Genomic DNA, 16846 nt, shown 5'->3' with positions numbered 1-16846 from the left:
AGTTCTCAATCTCAATCTTGGTGTCTTTTTGCAGAAAACAGGCTGATATTCTCAAAGGCGGGTTGTTCTGATGAGGAAAACTGTGATCGAGGAAGGAGAAGCAAATATGGCTTCGTCGTGAGAATTAACTGCTGCAGAAAGGATCTGTGTAATAACATACTCTATGATAATTGACTGAGGTTGTGTGTTAAGAACTTGCCTTTTTTCTGTGTGTTCCCTGGGCAGTTGAAAATTTCATTTCTATTTCCAGATATGCTACCTGCCTGAGATAAAATTAAGGAGAGATGTATTAATATATAATATTAAAAATATTTTTATTTAATTTTTTTTTATCATGGCCTTTATTTCCCTATTCAGTATTCCATACATAAGGTAGAAGAGAATAGTCGTAACTCAGGATTGTAGCTGTGGGATCCTTGGTATTCTCTGATCCTGGTTATTTTCTTGCAGGCGTTTCATTACCTAATTAGGTAACATCATCAGAGCTGTTACACTGTCACACCGTAGTACTGATGATGTTATCTAGTTGGGTAATGAAATGTCTGCAAGAAAACAACCAAGCTCAGAGAGCATCAAGGACCCCATAATACATAAACAAACTCCATACTTAAATAAAAAGAGTTTTCTAATTCCCGTTAGTGATTCTTTTTGAGCTAAATTCTCTCTGGCAACATTTCAATTTTTCTGTGTGAGTGTTTACTTTCCACCCCTCCAATACTTCAACACTGACTACTAAAGCAGGACCTCAGGGACCACCAAACTCATAATTTTAAATCGCGTGGACCAGAGATTCTGGGAAAATTCCAAAAATGTCTCCAGGAAAATTCCCCACCCCATTTTCCTACCGATCGATCATTCTTTATTTGGAATCACAGGATACTGTCTCCAGTTCTGTTCTTGGGAGTGGGGGGAAATAGGAGAGAGAGAGAGAGACTTTTGGCTTCATGGAAGGAAAACAGCAGAAGCAGCAGAAGTCTTTCTTTCTCTCCCCCCAAATCTGCCAGAAATGTGTCTCTGTGAGACTTGTCACACCAGCGCACCCTCTTGGGACAGGATGTCTTGCAGGGACCCAAAGATTCATTTCTGGTGAAGTTTGGGGGAGAGAAAGAAAGACTCTGCTGCTTTCCTTGTGTGCAGCCAAAATCAGAAGAAGAAAGAAGCGGAAAGAAGCAGCCCAGTGGCCAGGCGAGGCGCATGGGGGGAGTGGGGCAAGTTCCCCCCTCTGCCCTTTCTTCACTCCCCTCACTACCTCATGTTGTTCGCAATGCAAGCAACACAAGCCTTGTGTTTCCATGGGCCATGTGGGTGGCACAGCCTTGTGTTCCCACACAGCCTGGATTAATTGCTTTGGGGGTGACGTTTCTCTGCAGATCCCCAAAATTTTCTCATGGACCACCAGTAGTCTCCGGCTCACTGGTTGGCAACCACTCATCTGGACTGTTGCAATGAGCTCTATGTGAGGGGGTGGAGGCTTTTGAAGACCACTCAGAAGCAATAGCTGCTCCAGAGTGAAGTAATGTGGATAAATTAATTAATGGGTATATTTTATTTTATTTTATTTTATTTATTTATTTATTTATTTATTTATTTATTTATTTATTTATTTATTTATTTATTTATTTGATTTGCCAATTGTTTACAAGATAATAAGTATAAGTGTATACATAGTTGTGAATACATGAAATGGGTACATGTAAGAAAAATAAAAGAAGAATAAGAGAAACAATAGGACAGGGACGGTAGGCACGTTGGTGCGCTTTATGCACGCCCCTACAGACCTCTTAGGAAAGGGGTGAGGTCAATAGTAGACAGTCTAAGGTTAAAGTTTATCTGGGTAATGCCTACCTAAAACATCTCAGCAACTTGTGTTGCTTCTCAGTGACCTTCTGGGTGGAATTCAGGATGCTGGGTTTTCACTTATATAGGTAGTCCTCAAATTATGACTATGAGATCCACAAATCATGACAGTCATAAAACAGGTCACCACATGACTGTACTGAATTTTACATTGTTAAGTGAATGCCACGGTCATTTGCAAGAACCTGGAAATAAATGCCAATTTCCGACAAAAACATCATAATTTGCAATCATGTAACCATAGGGCGCTGCAAACAGGTGTAAAGGCAAACCATTTGCCAAGCCCACAAAACGTAGCCATGTAACGGGAGGCAGACACCAGAACTTCGAAACTGGGTTGTAAGTCTCTTTTTGAGGGTCTGTCAGAAGTTTGAACAGCTGCTAAACGAGCAGTTGTAAGTTGAGAACTATCTATATTGTCAGTGGTGGGATTCAAAAAATTTTTACTACCAGGTCTATGGACGTCGCTTGGTGGGCATGGCATGCCTTGGTGGGTGTGGCTTGATGGGCCTGGTAGGGGAAGGATACTGTTGTCAACTCACTGAACACTGAAAGCAACTTGGGAGAATGTTAAAAAAGCACTAGCTAAAGCAGCACAGACCTATAAAAAAACAGGCAAACAAACACCAAGCCCCGCAGTGGCCATTCCAGGTGGGGGAGAAGGTCTACCTCTCCACAAAATATCTGAGGCTAAAACTCACTAGCAAGAAACTGGGGCCAAAGTTCATGGGACCATTCCCCATAGAAAAGCTTATCAATCCCGTCATGGTGCAGTTGAAATTGCCCCGATTGCCAGGGAAGATACACCCGGTATTCCATAGTAGCCTCTTAAAACCTGTGGTCGGATTGACCCTGAGGCCCCTACCTCGTGAGCCCCCAGGCCTGTGGTCATAGGAGGCCAAACCCATTATGAGGTGCAGCGAATCCTTGATTCGAGGTGGCACAGGAGACAACTCCAATACTTAATCAAGTGGAAGAGCTACCCATTATCAGAGGCATCTTGGGTAAAGAGTGGGAACGTCCTGGCCGATCACCTTATATAGCAAGATATATAGAGCAGGATTCCATGCAGAAAATCCAACCAAGGCTAGGGGGGCTTTGCAACCCTAAATTCTATATCTGCACTCAATTTGTTTTGCTTTATATAGGTCACCTTCAAGAAGTGAGAGGAGCCGAATGTCAACTCATAAAACATTCCCATGCCTGTTTTAGCAATTGCCATAAAAAAGAGGGGGGAGGGAGGAAGAAAATCTGGAAGAGCAGTTGAAAGCAAAAGTACATTCCAGCTCTTATCTTCAAAAGTTTGTAAGCCCTCAAATATATACTGTATAATTGGAGAAAGCGAATGATGACACCCAACCTGTGAACGTGCTCAGTTGGAGAATCTGGTTAATGAGACACCCAGGGGGAAGGGGGGAAACAGGGTCACAGGTGACTGTAAATTATGTATGGCAGAGTTGGCTTCATACAGGGCAGTGCCAGTATGTCGCCTCTAATGAATCCTTTGAAGTTTTTTGAAGTTTGGCTCGAGAATCGTGATTTAATTAGAACAATTGCTGGAATCCTGACAACTGTAAAATCTCCATTCCCTCCCCACTCCTGGGGGAAGGTTACCACTGTTTCTCTGAACTACTCAAATTTTCCACTACTGGTCCTCCAGAACTGGTCAGAACCTGCTGAATACCACCTCTGTATACAGCCCTTTTTGGCAAAGGACCCAGTAATTGGTGAGACTGTCTACCTCCAATCATTTCTGTTCATCCCATGAGATCAGAGAGGGTAGGCATACTCCAGATCCCTTTTGTTAAACAAATCATGTAATGTGACGCAGGAAGTTTGCCTTCTGTGACATCACACCTACTCCCCACATCCCCCAACATTCAGATGAACCTGGCCTCATTGGCACTGAAGACTTCTTCGTCATTCAAAAAATGGGCCAATTTGTTTTGGTCTTTCTACTCATATTTTGATGGGAATGGTGCAAGTGTGTTGGGCTGTTTCAATTATTTTTAAATTGCTTCTTGTTGCTAATTATTCTGCTGTTTGCTGGCCACGCAGGGCATATAAAAATACACAAGCAAGTAGTAAACTATTACAGTGATCCTATTTATTTAGCATTTGGTTTCTTGAATCAGTCAACAGATGTACAATGTCAAAGAATGAAGCCACCAAATCGTTCATTTCTTACACCTTAATTGTTCTACTGATTGCTGTTTTCCTTACATTAGACAAGCAAGTTAGGAGTCTGGCTCAGTTGCCCGTTTTGTTAATGAAGTAAGAGAATTATATCCTCTTCCATTGTGACTTTTCTATGCATTGTGTATTCTATTTAAAGAAAACATAAGAAAACATAAAGAATGGAAGTTAGAATAGCAAAACATGATCTCTTTTGATTGACTGATTGCTCCAGAAGTTATCCGTTGAGAATTATTAATCAAATATTTTGATTAATAATCAGAAGGCTGATATTTTAGATCCATTTCAGGTACAAATACAAGTTATTTTTAAATGATAGCACTGCTTCCAGCTGAGTTTTGAGTTGGTTTCTTTGTGATTAATATTCTTCTACTGTTCTTGTTTTCCTGTTCTTGTGTAATGTTTGCTGGGCTCTTGAAATATTTCCTGGGACAAGAAAAGAAAACAAGATTTTGCTTTAAAAAATAGTAGACATCAAGATGATTTGCTATCTCACTCTCCTCAATTCTTGGGCCTTCTCTGAAATTTGCTTTTCTTTTTCTTAAAGACTGAGATGTTGCACTGCTTTGACAAAAGAAGTGTTGAAATTGCACTTCAAACTCAGACCCTTTCGGATGTGTGTGAAATGTCATGATGCAAGTACAAAATTTAGGTGGGTTTCTGTTGCAGTACAGGTAGTCCTTAACTTACAACCATTCATTTAGTGATCGTTCAAAGTTACAACATCATTGAGAAAGGTGGTTACAACTGATCCTTGCACTTATGATTGGAATTAGGGTGGATTTTCATCAGTCTGGTATTTGTAATTGAAAGAAAGTCTTAATCTAAAGTTTGAAAATGTATTTTTTCCTTTATACAGTATATAATGCTTAAGTAATTTCTAAAGTTTATAAAATATTATTAAAATGCATTTGAAAATTTCAATGTTAAGAGAAAATTAAAGAAAAAGATGTATTAGCTTAAAGAAAAATTTAGAGTTTTAAAAAAGATGTATGCAAGAAGAAGAAAAAATATTCTATGAGGGTAACTTGGAGGGAGTAACATAAATTGAATGAGTTAATTGGAGTTAGCTGGAATTTTATTGGTCTGAAAATGAACTTTAAAGTATGTATATTAAGAAGAAGTTTAAAAAAAGATCTACTAGAATGTTTTGATTTTAGACATTTTTTAAAGAAAAGCTTAGTGTTTTAAAATGGATGAAAAAAAAGTATTTTCCCCTTAAGGTTAAAGAATCTGAAAGAATACGGTGAATTTTGTTAATATAAATAGTGATAGTTTAAAAAGATTAAATGCAAATAGAAATACATATTATTTCAACAGCAAGGAAGATAAAGCAGAAATGGTTAAATTGATTTAAAGAGAAGAATTCAAACTTAAATATATTCTCCTATTCAAAGAGGAGAACGTATTAATGTTTTACTTGGATATAACTTCTGGATTTTGCACTTGCAATGAAAAAAAAAAGGAAACCTTTGCTTTAGTTATGCTGATTAGATTTGTTGTTATAGAAATGGGTAATTATATACTAACGTGTAAAAGTAAAAAGTTGAGGTTGTAATGTTATCTTGTACTATGTTAAAAAGAGTCAGAAGTCAATGCCTTTTTCTTTCTTCCCCTGTACCTCATATTTTCTTTTCCCCCTTTCTTTTTTCTTTCCTTCATATCCCATTTTTATTTTTCTTTATATTTTATACAATGATAAACAGTAAAGGTCATAAAAAAGGTTCAAACATTTTAGCAAAGGGTTCTCCGCCTGGTTGCGGGTGGGTGTGGCCATGGTGGGGGGAGCGTTTTTGTCCTCCCCAGGCTCTGGAGGCTCTCTGGAGGCCGGAAACAGGCCCATTTCCGGCCTTCCTGAACTTCCGGGAAGCCTGTTTTTCACCTCCCCTGAGCCTCTGCGGATGCCCTGCACTTACTTACATCCAAAACAGGACGTGTGGGGATTCCTGGGAGGGGCGGCATGGGCAGGGCCAGCCAGGAGTGGGATCTGAGGGTTCTCCGAACGGTACAGAATATTAGTTAAGGGCTCTCCCGAACCCTTGCGAACCCCCAGCAGCCCATCCCTGGTTATAAGTCAGTTGGTCCCAGCTTTGGTCATAAGTCAAGGGCTACCTATCTTGCAATGCCACTTTTCCCAGACTGACTTGTCTGACCCCTTTCCAGCAAACAGTGCTATCTAGAATAAAATGCAATTCACGGTACAAGTCTGTATATGGTCCGTCATGAATAACTATTATTAGTTTACTTATTTCACTAAGGAAATAAATTAACTTCTATGAAACATATTATTAAAGAAGCACTTTAGGATCAATAAAGAACCAGTTCAGCATTAATTCCCCTTCAACAGTGAACAGAAAAAAAAAATAGGGCCAGAATTTTAAAACTGGAAGCTTGTAATTAAAACAAAAGAAAAGAAAAAAAAGAAAAGGGGGAAAAATCTTGTGATTTGACTACCCTTATGGCACACACCGCTATTGCAGCAGCAGCTTTTTGTGGGCAGAAAAGTCATAAAATTCTCAAGAAATTACAGGAGTTCAGGAAAACCTGTAGTAAATACGTAAGAAAAACCCTTGGATCTTCATTTACAATCAAGAGGACTAATTATACAACTCTACAAAGAAAAGTCTACCATGGACGTATAAATGGCTTCCAATTGCATAAATTATGATCAGAACAGCAACTCAATTTGTATCGAAAATGGGTCTTTGGGTCTTCCCAGTAACTCCCACATTTATTCTGTTCATCTTCCAAACAGGTTAGCATAAGTTTCTCCAGACGCATACCTGCATTTAAAGAGAAAGGAACCACATTTCAATTCTCCCTACTAATTTCCCGTGGAATATGCATCTCACATTTTTGTAAAGTCCTTTGTCCCCGTGACAAGCAGTTCTCGACTTACAACAGTTCATTTCCTGACCATTGGAAGTTCCAACGCCATAGCCATTCATTTATTTGATTTATATTGCCGCCTATTCGCCCAGGGCGACTCGAGGTGGCTTACACAACGTAAAACCATATTTAAAACAAAAAAATAAAAATAAAAACAATAAAAACTAACAAAAAGAATCAAATAAATTAGTAAAGTACAATAGAACAAAATTTGGGAAAACAAGAAACAAAACAAAAAATCAAAAACCAACTCCCACCCTCCTCCCAATGACAGCAGATCACACTTGCCACCTGATGGGCTCCATCCCTCTCTGGGTTCCCCAGGCCCGTTGGCAAAACTAGGTCTTCAGTGCCTTTCGGAAGAGTATTAGTGAGGGGGGGGCATTCTAATACCTGGGGGAATGATGTTCCAGAGAGACGGAGCCACCACAGAGAAGGCCCTTCTTCTGGGTCCCACCAGGTGTATCTCCCTCAGGAATGGGGCCCACAACATTCCCTGCCACAGTTTGCAACCTTCTGACAAGCAAAGGCAATGGGGAAGCCAGATTCAGGTAAAAAACGTGCTCCCAACTTAACAACTGCAGCGATTCGCTTAACCATGGTGGCAAGAAAGGTTATAAATGAATGGTTGGAAGTCAAGGACCCCCTGCATTACTCCTAGAAAAGCCAGCTCTGTCACAGGAATGTAGTAAGAATCCTTACTTCCGAAGACTTGCAGGTGGCCACACACTCCCTCAGAGGTGAGGCAGAAGCTGTTAAGAGGAAGGCAAGGAGCCACTGGCCATGAGGACATGCAGTTTCGACAAGTCAAAGTATCTACTGGGAAAAAGACAGAAAGATTGTATTCTGCAACAGAGTTCCTCAATTGGGGGCAAGGGAGAGGGGATGGTTTTGTACGAGTGGCTAGCAAACTTGTGCGCCAAAGGTGGTATTCAGCAGGTTCTGACCAGTTCTGGAGAACCGGTAGCGGAAATTTTGAGTGGTTCGGAGCACTGGCAAATACCACCTCTGACTGGAGATTTTACATCATCCTTCCCCTGCCACGCCCACAGAACCGGTAGTAAAAAAAAATTTAATCCCACCACTGGTGTACACATGCATGCACAGCTCCATTTGCATGAGAGGCCTGCACGCACGCCTGCCACTCTCTTAAATGGAGTGCATGCATTTGTCCGCTGCTCACGCAAGTTTGCTGGCCATTTCCGTGGCCTGGTTGCTGGCCATTTCCGTGGCCTCGTTGCTGGCCATTTCCGTGGCCTCGTTGCAATCTCCTCACGACCCACTAGTAGGCTGCAGCCCACAGGTTGGGAATCCCTGTTCTACAAGTATCCTGGCCCTGTGCCATGTAGGGCTTTTAAACCCAGCAAGCTACAGGCCAATAACTTATTTAAAATGTGTTCATTCTGCACCCCATCCATTCATTCTTATCCTTAACATTTAGATAATGTCACGTTTCCTGTTTTGTAGTTTCTAAAATCCAACAAAGTTAGGTTATTCTAGTAGAGATATAGAAATCTGTATCAAGAACAATAACATTTAGACTTATATACTACCCTACAACGCTGTACAGCACTTCTTACAATGTCGGTCAGCATTATTCGCATATTGTCCCCAACAATCTGGGTCCTTGTTTTACAAACTCAGAAGGATGGAAGCCTGAGCCCCATCAGGATTGAACTCCAGGCTGTGGGCAGAGTTTGCCTGCACTTAACCACTGCGCCATCAGGGCTCCATCCAGCTATCTATATATTACTAATACAAACAGTTGAAAAGAAACAAGTATTAATGGTAGATAACGTTTGGTTTAAACATCACTGCAAGTATCTGTTCTGTAAAACACCTTATCGATGTTGGGCTCAGCTGGGCTAGTCAGTATTCCTAGGCCATAGGTGTCTTTCTTCGCTGGAAAAGCCCTGCTATTGATTCAGTCACATTAATTACAAACCTGATAGGATACAGTAAAAGATAAAAAGGATTTCTTGCTCTTCTCTCAGCCTATCTGAGAAAAGAGATCCCCCTAATTCTATGAAAATAACCTCTGGTTACAGATTAGACCTGGCTGGGGAATGGATTGGGCTTTTTCTAAGACATATATAGGTGAAGTGCCAGAAGCTAAGGGCTCACCTTAATGCAGCCAAAATCACCATTTTCACTCTTTAGAAGCAAAGTCTCCTTGACTATATTAAATATTTAATAGGAAGGGGGGGTATAAAACTTTCTCCCAATGAGCCTAATGAAGACCTCTATCTTATCATGCTAACAGCAATAACAACCTTTTTTTTTTTTTTGCTGCCGAGCGCTCAACTCCCAGGCTTCGTGCTTTATTCCCTTAGATCTGGGTGGCCATCAGTAATTTTCAACCAAGAGAGCTTCGGGTATAATTGACATCAGGAAATGTTTGTGGGGGTGGGAATAATAGATTGGCAATATATCCCTATTTTTATTAGGGACTTACCTCCCATCGTGATGAAGAGAAGATCGACTATAAGTAACCAAAGCTGAACCATGCCTGTTTACTCCCAAGTCTGTCAGAAAAGGCTTGGATAGACCTTGCCATGGAAAGAGAAGAAGGGATTTTTTTAAAAAAAAATCTGTGGGTAGTTGTATTTTTAATTTAATCACACATCTACATTTCAGAAATCAGCTTGTACTTGTGTAGGTTGATCAACCATACCAGTGATGGACATTGAGATCATGGAACAACTTTCAACTGTTTGATCTGTAAATTAAAATTTTTCAGTATCAACATCAATGGGGAATTTTGAGGCCCACTTATTGCTTGGAGTATGGACAATTCAATATCCATCTCTCCTATCATAAAGCGTTTTCACCTTAGACATAAATACCGCTAGAAAAAAACTATACAGGTCTCTAGAAAGAGGACGATGCAACTGTTCCACCTTAGGGCCTCACTGTTGGCAATGCAACACGTACTCTCAGTATCTCCAGTCCAACTCCTCTTTCTGAAATTTCTAGCTATGAACAAGGGTTTTATGTTCCCTCTTCCACACACGTTTCCTTCAATAGAAAAAAAATAGGAAGAGGGTAAGAACAGCACTGAGGAGATTGTTTATGAAAACTGCAAATATCTCAAGAATGACAAAATGTTGTCTTTCTCTCTCTGGATCTTCTCTACTAGTCCCTAAGAATACATTCAGAGGATTTTTCTTGTCAGAACTCTGCATAACCTCAAACTACAGAGGGGGGAGTTCAAAAATAATGCTAGAAGTTATTGCTTCAGAGAGAGAGTAGCGGAAGCTTGGAATCAACTTCCAGCGGAGGCGATAAATCAACTGTAAGTACAGGTAGTCCTCAACTTACATCAGTTCATTTAATGACCGTTCAAAGTTACAACAGCACTGAAAAAAGTGACTTATGACCGTTTTTCTAAGTTATGACCTCTGCAGCATCTTCATGATCATCTGATTAAAATTCAGGTGCTTGGAAACTGGTTCATACTTATGACTGTTGCTGTGTCCTGAGGCCATGTGGGACCTTCTGACAAACTAAGTCAATGGGGAAGCCAGATTCACTTAACAACCAGGTTACTAGCTTATCAACTGCAGTGATTCACTTAACAACTGAGGCAAAAAAGGTCATAAGCTGGTCAAAACTCACTTAACAGAAATGTTGGGCTCAACTGTGGTCCTAAGTCAAGGACTATCTGTAATTGATAGGTGTTTAGATATGCTTGAGATAAACAGATGTCCGCCATCTGACAAAAAAAAAGAAAAAATAATAAAATAAATTCTGTAGAAATTCTCAGTCATCCAGGTCATGGTTGTCCCAAAGGTGTTTTTGGAGGCAACTGGACTTTCTGTCTTTTTCTTTGAAGACGTTTTGCTTCCCACCCAACAAGCTTCTTCAGCTTTGACAGGATAGTGGAGAATGGGCAACCATGACTGAGAATCTACAGTCTTTTAGCTATACAATTTGGGATGTAGGAATGGATTTCCAGAGGAAAAATTGCAGACCAGAGGAACAAGGAGCACTACTCAGGTGGCCCTGAGAACACAGATGTGCTTCAACACAAGTGCTTCAGCGACCCTCTAAAACAAGGGCTGTCAAACTCCCAGCCGGTGAGCCAGATGCGTCACATTCTGGCCATGCCCACACCCGGTTTAGCGAAGGGGGGGGGGAAAGTCCTGATATGTCACATGATGCAGCCATGATGTGAATTTGACATCCCTGCTCTAAAAGGATGCAAATGACGAGCTGTCTGCAAGGAACACAAATCCTTCCATTCCCCACTATCCTGTCAGAGCGAAGAAGCTTCTTGGATGAGAAGTGAAACATCTTCAAAAAAAACACACACAAAAAACAAGAAAGTCCAGTTGCCTCCTGAAAAACACAAATTAAAAACTCAAAAGGGCAGACTGGATGGACCATTAGGTCTTTTTCTACCCGCAGTTTTCTACCACAACCCCCTGTTATGGATGGAGGAATGGAGGGATGGATAGGTAATCTGCTCCTGTAGCCAAAGGCACATCTACTCAGACAAAAAGCTCACCGATTCAACCTTAATTCAGTCTTCTGTGAAAGTAGGAGGCACAGCCACACTTACTGGATCCTTTTGAATCCTTACCCTGGTTGGAATCTGGTATCCCACAACAAGCTCATCTGAAATGGTGTCTATTCTGAGTGATGCCCTGCAAGCGATTCTCAGCTCCACAAGGTCCATTCGCAAATCATTCCAACCCGATCCTTTGCAGCTGCCTCAGTGTAGCTTTCCTGAACGCACATAGTTTACCCATAAGGAGTTATAATGGCATCTTTGATGACATTTCTTCTGGTCTGGCAGGTATATATTTCATTTCGTATTATATCATAACTGTTTTTAACTATTTTACAACCATTCCTCGCCTAGAGTCACTTGTTTGAGATAGAAAATATGTGCCAAAGAGGCCGCCAGCCTGCTGAGATTCCACCAAACTTGGCTTCGTGCTGCCCTCTGCTGAAGCTTTGTTGTGAAGCTTTTGAAGCAGAGCCTGTGAGGGCTGACCAATGTGCTCCATCCACAAGAAACTCACAATCCCTTCCGAGTTTCCCCACTCTCGAAAAATCACCACTGCCTTTTCCAACAAGACAGCGTGGTCTTTAACCCTCTTTTTAGTTGTTATTTGTTATTTATTTTATTTTATTTTAATTTAATTTATGTTGCCGCCTATTTGCCCATGGCGACTTGAGGCAGCTTATACAATGTAAAACCATATTTACAAAACAAAAAATAAAAAGCAATAAAAACTAACAAAATCAAATCAATCAATAAAGTACAACAGAACAAAATCTGGAAATGTTTTTTTAAAAAAATCACACACACCCCCAACTCCCACCCTCCGCCCCGTCAACAGCAGATCACACTAGCCATTTAATGGGCTCCATCCCGCTATGGATTCCCCAGGCCCGCTGCCAAAACCATGTCTTCAGTGCCTTCCAGAAGAGTGCTAGAGTGGGGGCCATTCTAATCTCGGGGGGAATATTCCAGAGAGAGGGAGCCACCATGGTGAAGGCCCTTCTTCTGGGTCCCACCAGGTGTATCTCCCTCACGGGTGGGACCCGCAACATTCCCTGCCTCCTTGCTCTAATAGGTCGGGTGGATGTGACTGGCAAGAGACATTCCCTCAGATAACTTGGTCCCAAGCCATGAAGGGCTTTAAAGGTGACAACCAGCACCTTGAATTGCACCCGGAAGCAAATTGGCAACCAAAGCAGCTCCTGTAGGAGAGGTGACACATGTGCACACCGGGGTCTGCACAAAAACCATGCCGGCCACTACATTTTGCACCAACTGGAGCTTCCGGATGCTCTTCAAGGGCAGCCCCATGTAAAATGCGTTGCAATAATCAAGACAGGAAGTTACTAGAGCATGAGTGATTGTGAGTAGGGACCGTTGGCCCAGGAAAGGGTGTAACTGGTGCACAACCCGCAGTTGCGCAAAGGCCCTCCTGGCCATGACCGCCACCTGCTATTCGAGCAGGAGTCGTGAGTCCAGGAAAAGCCCTAGATTATGCACCGGGTCTGTTTGAGGTAGTGCCACCCCATCCAAGACCAAAGGTGGCAATTCTCCCTGAGGCAATGAACCCCAAACCCAGAGCCACTCGGTCTTGCAAGGGTTTAGTTTCAACCCGTTGCTCCCCATCTAGCCCCTAACAGCCTTCAGGCACTGTGAGAGCTTGGAAGGTCAAAAACAAAATATGCATTTACCAGAAATCCTCTGACCCCTTACCTTGCTTCTTATAGAAATATTGTGCAAAACCACGAAATTGCTGAACTAAGGAACTGGAAGGAAGCATGTTTCAGTGAATAAGGATGGGTCTGGAAAACAACAGAAATGTACTTCTCCTTTATGGTATAGTTTAACATAAGAAACGCCCCGAGATGTATGAAAGTGACACCTCAGGAAGAGCCAGGGGTTCAGAATTTGCCATGGTAATGCTCTGAACTTTGTGCACAAATAAAAACCGGTATTCTCCAACCTTTCGTGGTCTTGTGTCCTGATTTGGAAACAGGATCTGCTGCAACATTTATGGCGACTCCGCCGGGACACAAGGGGCCCTGGGGCCCGCTGGAGGGTCCACCCTGGGCGCCAGCGACTGGGTGAGTTGAAGGGAACATCCCAGGTGCCATCGGTCCTTTGAATCTGAGGGACTTCCCAAGACTACCCTGTTCTGGCGACGGCGGTTGACACCCCCAAGAACCACAGGTGAAAGGTGAGGAGACCAGGACATCTTCCAGCCGGCCGGTGGAGAAGGAAGACGCCTGCAGGCAAGTATTGAATTTGGGAAAATAATCCCTCCCTGCAAACAGGGATGGAGGAGAGGACTGATCACCCTCTCTTAGGTAAAGGAGGAGGAAAGAAAAAAGGATCAAAAATGCAACAAAAAGCTGAGCTAATGGCGGCAGCTATGATGTGGACCCCTAAGGGTAGGGGAATTAGTCTGCCGAGGGGCAGCAGACCAGGGTTAGGACGCAACCAGTGCGCCCTTTATAAAAAGGAAGGACATTGGAAGGGTGAATGTCCTGAAAGGAATAAGGAAAAGGGACCAGGTGGAAGAGGAGGGCATTTTCAGAGGGGCCTCCGAATACCCCTGGGAGGAAGCCAGGGAAGGCAAGGTTATAGGAGGGGCAGTTACACAGGTTAGGGAATCTCCACAAGAATGTGGAATTCTTGTAGTTGTCGCAGCTAATTTCTTGCTGCAGGAGGTAGAGCGAACCCTTAGGGGTGACTCTAACACGTAAGGGCGTGAAAATACCCTTTAGAGTAGTTATTGAGCCAGTGGAGTGAGGAAAACCTACTCCCCTGGATTAAAAGTTTAAGAACAGAATGATAAATTTGTGCATTGAAAAATGGCAAAATACATAAATGAGGAACCACAATACAGGTAGGATCATCTGGGGAAAATAAGCAAATGTAGGTTGGGTCCTGAGCCCCCAACAGATAGTAAAATACTTTTGGCTAAAGAAGAAAATATGTGAAACTCCTTAAGGACTGAGAAATAGGTAAGGTTAGTGCTATATTTGGAAACAGGTATAGGAGTTTCTATCTGGAACTGGTAAGATTAGGGCCGTGTTCTCCATGGAGCCCATGGGGACTCGTTAAACAGTAAAAGTTGTCTTTAAAAAGAAAAGTGGAGTTCAAACTTGCTCATGAGAACCCTGGCCAGGTGCAGACGAGGTGTGAAAGAAGGTCTCTATAGATCTTGATCTTTAAAAATAAGCCAGCGTCGTCTGGGAGATCCAAACTAGAAAGATAAGGGACAGAACACCCAGGGCAGAGACAGATAGTAAAAATCTAGTGCTTAACAATGAGTGTAACTTCAAGTAAAAGTGAGAAGTTCACTAAAACAATAAGAAAGAAAGCCCAATTAGTGAAACCTCAAGTTAAACACTTAGGTTATACTATAAGTTAGGGCCACATGAGAAAAAGGAAGCTGTGTGCCAAATTACAGAACTAAGTGACAGGGGTTTCTTTAAGCAGCAGGCTATTGTAGAAATTTTGCCCTGCTAGCCAAATCACTCTATGAGTCCACAAAGGGGGGAGAAAGGGAACCCTTTGTTTGGACATGTGAACAAAAACAGGTTTTTGAGACTTAAAAATAATTAGCATCTCACGCTCCTGTTATGGTACTTCCCAACCATGAGAAATCTTTCAATTTGTATGTGGACTCAAAGAATAATATGGCTCCTGGAGTCCTGACTCTAGAAAAGGGGAAGTGGCAACAACCCATTGCTAAAGAACAAAAAAAGTGGAGATTTAAAGGGACAAAACCTCCCCAGGTCTGGAAATGTTGTGTGTGTGAATGTGTCTGTGTGTAATCATTTCCAAACCTGGAGGATGAGACCCTCAACAGTAAAAAAAAAGAAAAAGAGAGGAATGGAGCTCATTGACTTGTGTGAAAAAGTTCTCAGAAATGAATTGTAAGTAATGATTGATTTGCTTGGAGAAAGAATGTAAGAATGAAATGTAATTTTTGTGTGAGAAATTGGTTATGCAAGCAGTCTGATTACAGTATAAATGTGTGAGTACGTTGATGATGAAAAAAATAAACATTGGTGTAAATGTCTGTGTGTTGACCCCCATCCCAGATTAAAAGGGGAGTACTTTCATATAAAGAAATTGCCTGTATGAGGAAATGCGAAAGCTCTCATGGAGAAATGTGTGTGATTTACTAAAGCTAGAGAGAGAGAGAGGAACAGAGAAAATTAGATGATAGAAAAATAAAATATGTCGGGAGTCATTGCATTGGAGGTTCCACCAAGAACACTGGTTAATATTGCAAGTGGGACCAAGAAATTGCAAAATTGAATTTTTAGTGGATACTGGGGCATCCTGGACATCTTGAAGAATAATCCCTCTGGGATGCTACATTAGCTAGAATTCGAATTTCAAAATCAAAGAAATAAAAACCAACCCATGCCACATCAAATTTAAAATTATACTGTAGTATGTAGGGAGAGCGATCAAATATCTTGGACACTTGATTAGTGAAGGGAGTAGAAACATAACTCCTGCTAGAAATTGGGGAACTAAGAGAGACTTCAGAAAGTTTTAGGGACTGTTAGGCAAATTGTCGAAAAATTGAAAACAGCACTTAACACTTATTTTGGCTGGTATCCAGAGTGGGTCCCCGTAAAGTTTTTGGCATATACTAAATCCCCTGGTATAAATATGCGGTATTTACTGGAAGAGTCTGGTGGTTTTTCTGCATTGTATGTTGGGTGCAGTCTGTCTAATTGTGACCGAAGTTTCCTGTCCATCAGGAGTTCTGCTGGGCTTTTGTTTGTGGATGTGCTGGGTGTTATGTGTTGTATCGTCAGCATTTTATTTATTTTGTCTTGTATGTCCCCCATGTCCATTTTTTTTCTAATGTGTCTTTGGTGTATCTAACCATTCTTCTGCCCTTCCGTTCACCGCCGTGTGAGCGGGCGCTGTTAAGGCATGCCATATGCCTCATTCGGCTAGGAATTTTTCAACGACAACGCTGTGAATTGCGGCCCGTTGTCTGAAACTAGCAAGTCCGGTAATCCATGGGTTGCGAACAGTTTTGTCAGTTGTTTGATGACGGCTTCCATTGTTGTTGATTGCATGACGCTGACCTCCAGCCAATTTGAGTAAGCGTCGACAGTTATTAAAAATGTATGTCCCTTCGTTGGTCCCGCAAAATCTATATGGACTCGTGACCAGGGGCCCCTGGGTGTCTCCCACTCGAGGGAAGGAGCGGAAGGGGGTTGGGTCTGGATTTCTGGCATTTTCCGCATGTTGCCACCCATGCCTCAATGTCTTTGTCCATCCCTGGCCACCAGACGTAACTCCTGGCCAAGGATTTCATTTGTGATCCCTGGGTGTCCTTCATGGAGCATGGCCAACACTCTAGTTTGTATTTTTTTCAGGGATTACAACTCT

At 41.9% G+C, this 16846-nt stretch overlaps 2 long non-coding RNA genes across 3 annotated transcripts in view; both read right to left on the bottom strand.

Annotated features, from left to right (window-relative positions):
• LOC148131869 (uncharacterized) overlaps window positions 1–16846 on the bottom strand; it is a 312201-nt gene that overhangs the window by 86182 nt on the left and 209173 nt on the right. The gene's annotated exons all lie outside the window — the stretch shown is intronic.
• LOC148131872 (uncharacterized) lies at window positions 3950–10305 on the bottom strand. 2 transcript variants are annotated; one of them, XR_015747440.1, is made up of 4 exons: window positions 9398–10305; window positions 7645–7761; window positions 6683–6836; window positions 3950–4479 (listed from the first exon to the last, which is right to left on the bottom strand). It is a non-coding gene; the product is annotated as an uncharacterized LOC148131872 (long non-coding RNA). The 2 variants fall into 2 exon arrangements; XR_015747441.1 differs by having other exon boundaries at window positions 7645–7758.

This window comes from Notechis scutatus, chromosome 2, assembly GCF_049901735.1.
Source record: "Notechis scutatus isolate UNSWTSFEM ecotype Mainland chromosome 2, rNotScu1.2, whole genome shotgun sequence".
Classification (NCBI taxonomy): domain Eukaryota; kingdom Metazoa; phylum Chordata; class Lepidosauria; order Squamata; family Elapidae; genus Notechis; species Notechis scutatus.
Note: the sequence above shows the minus strand (reverse complement) of the source record. Positions and strands in the feature narration are given on the sequence as shown.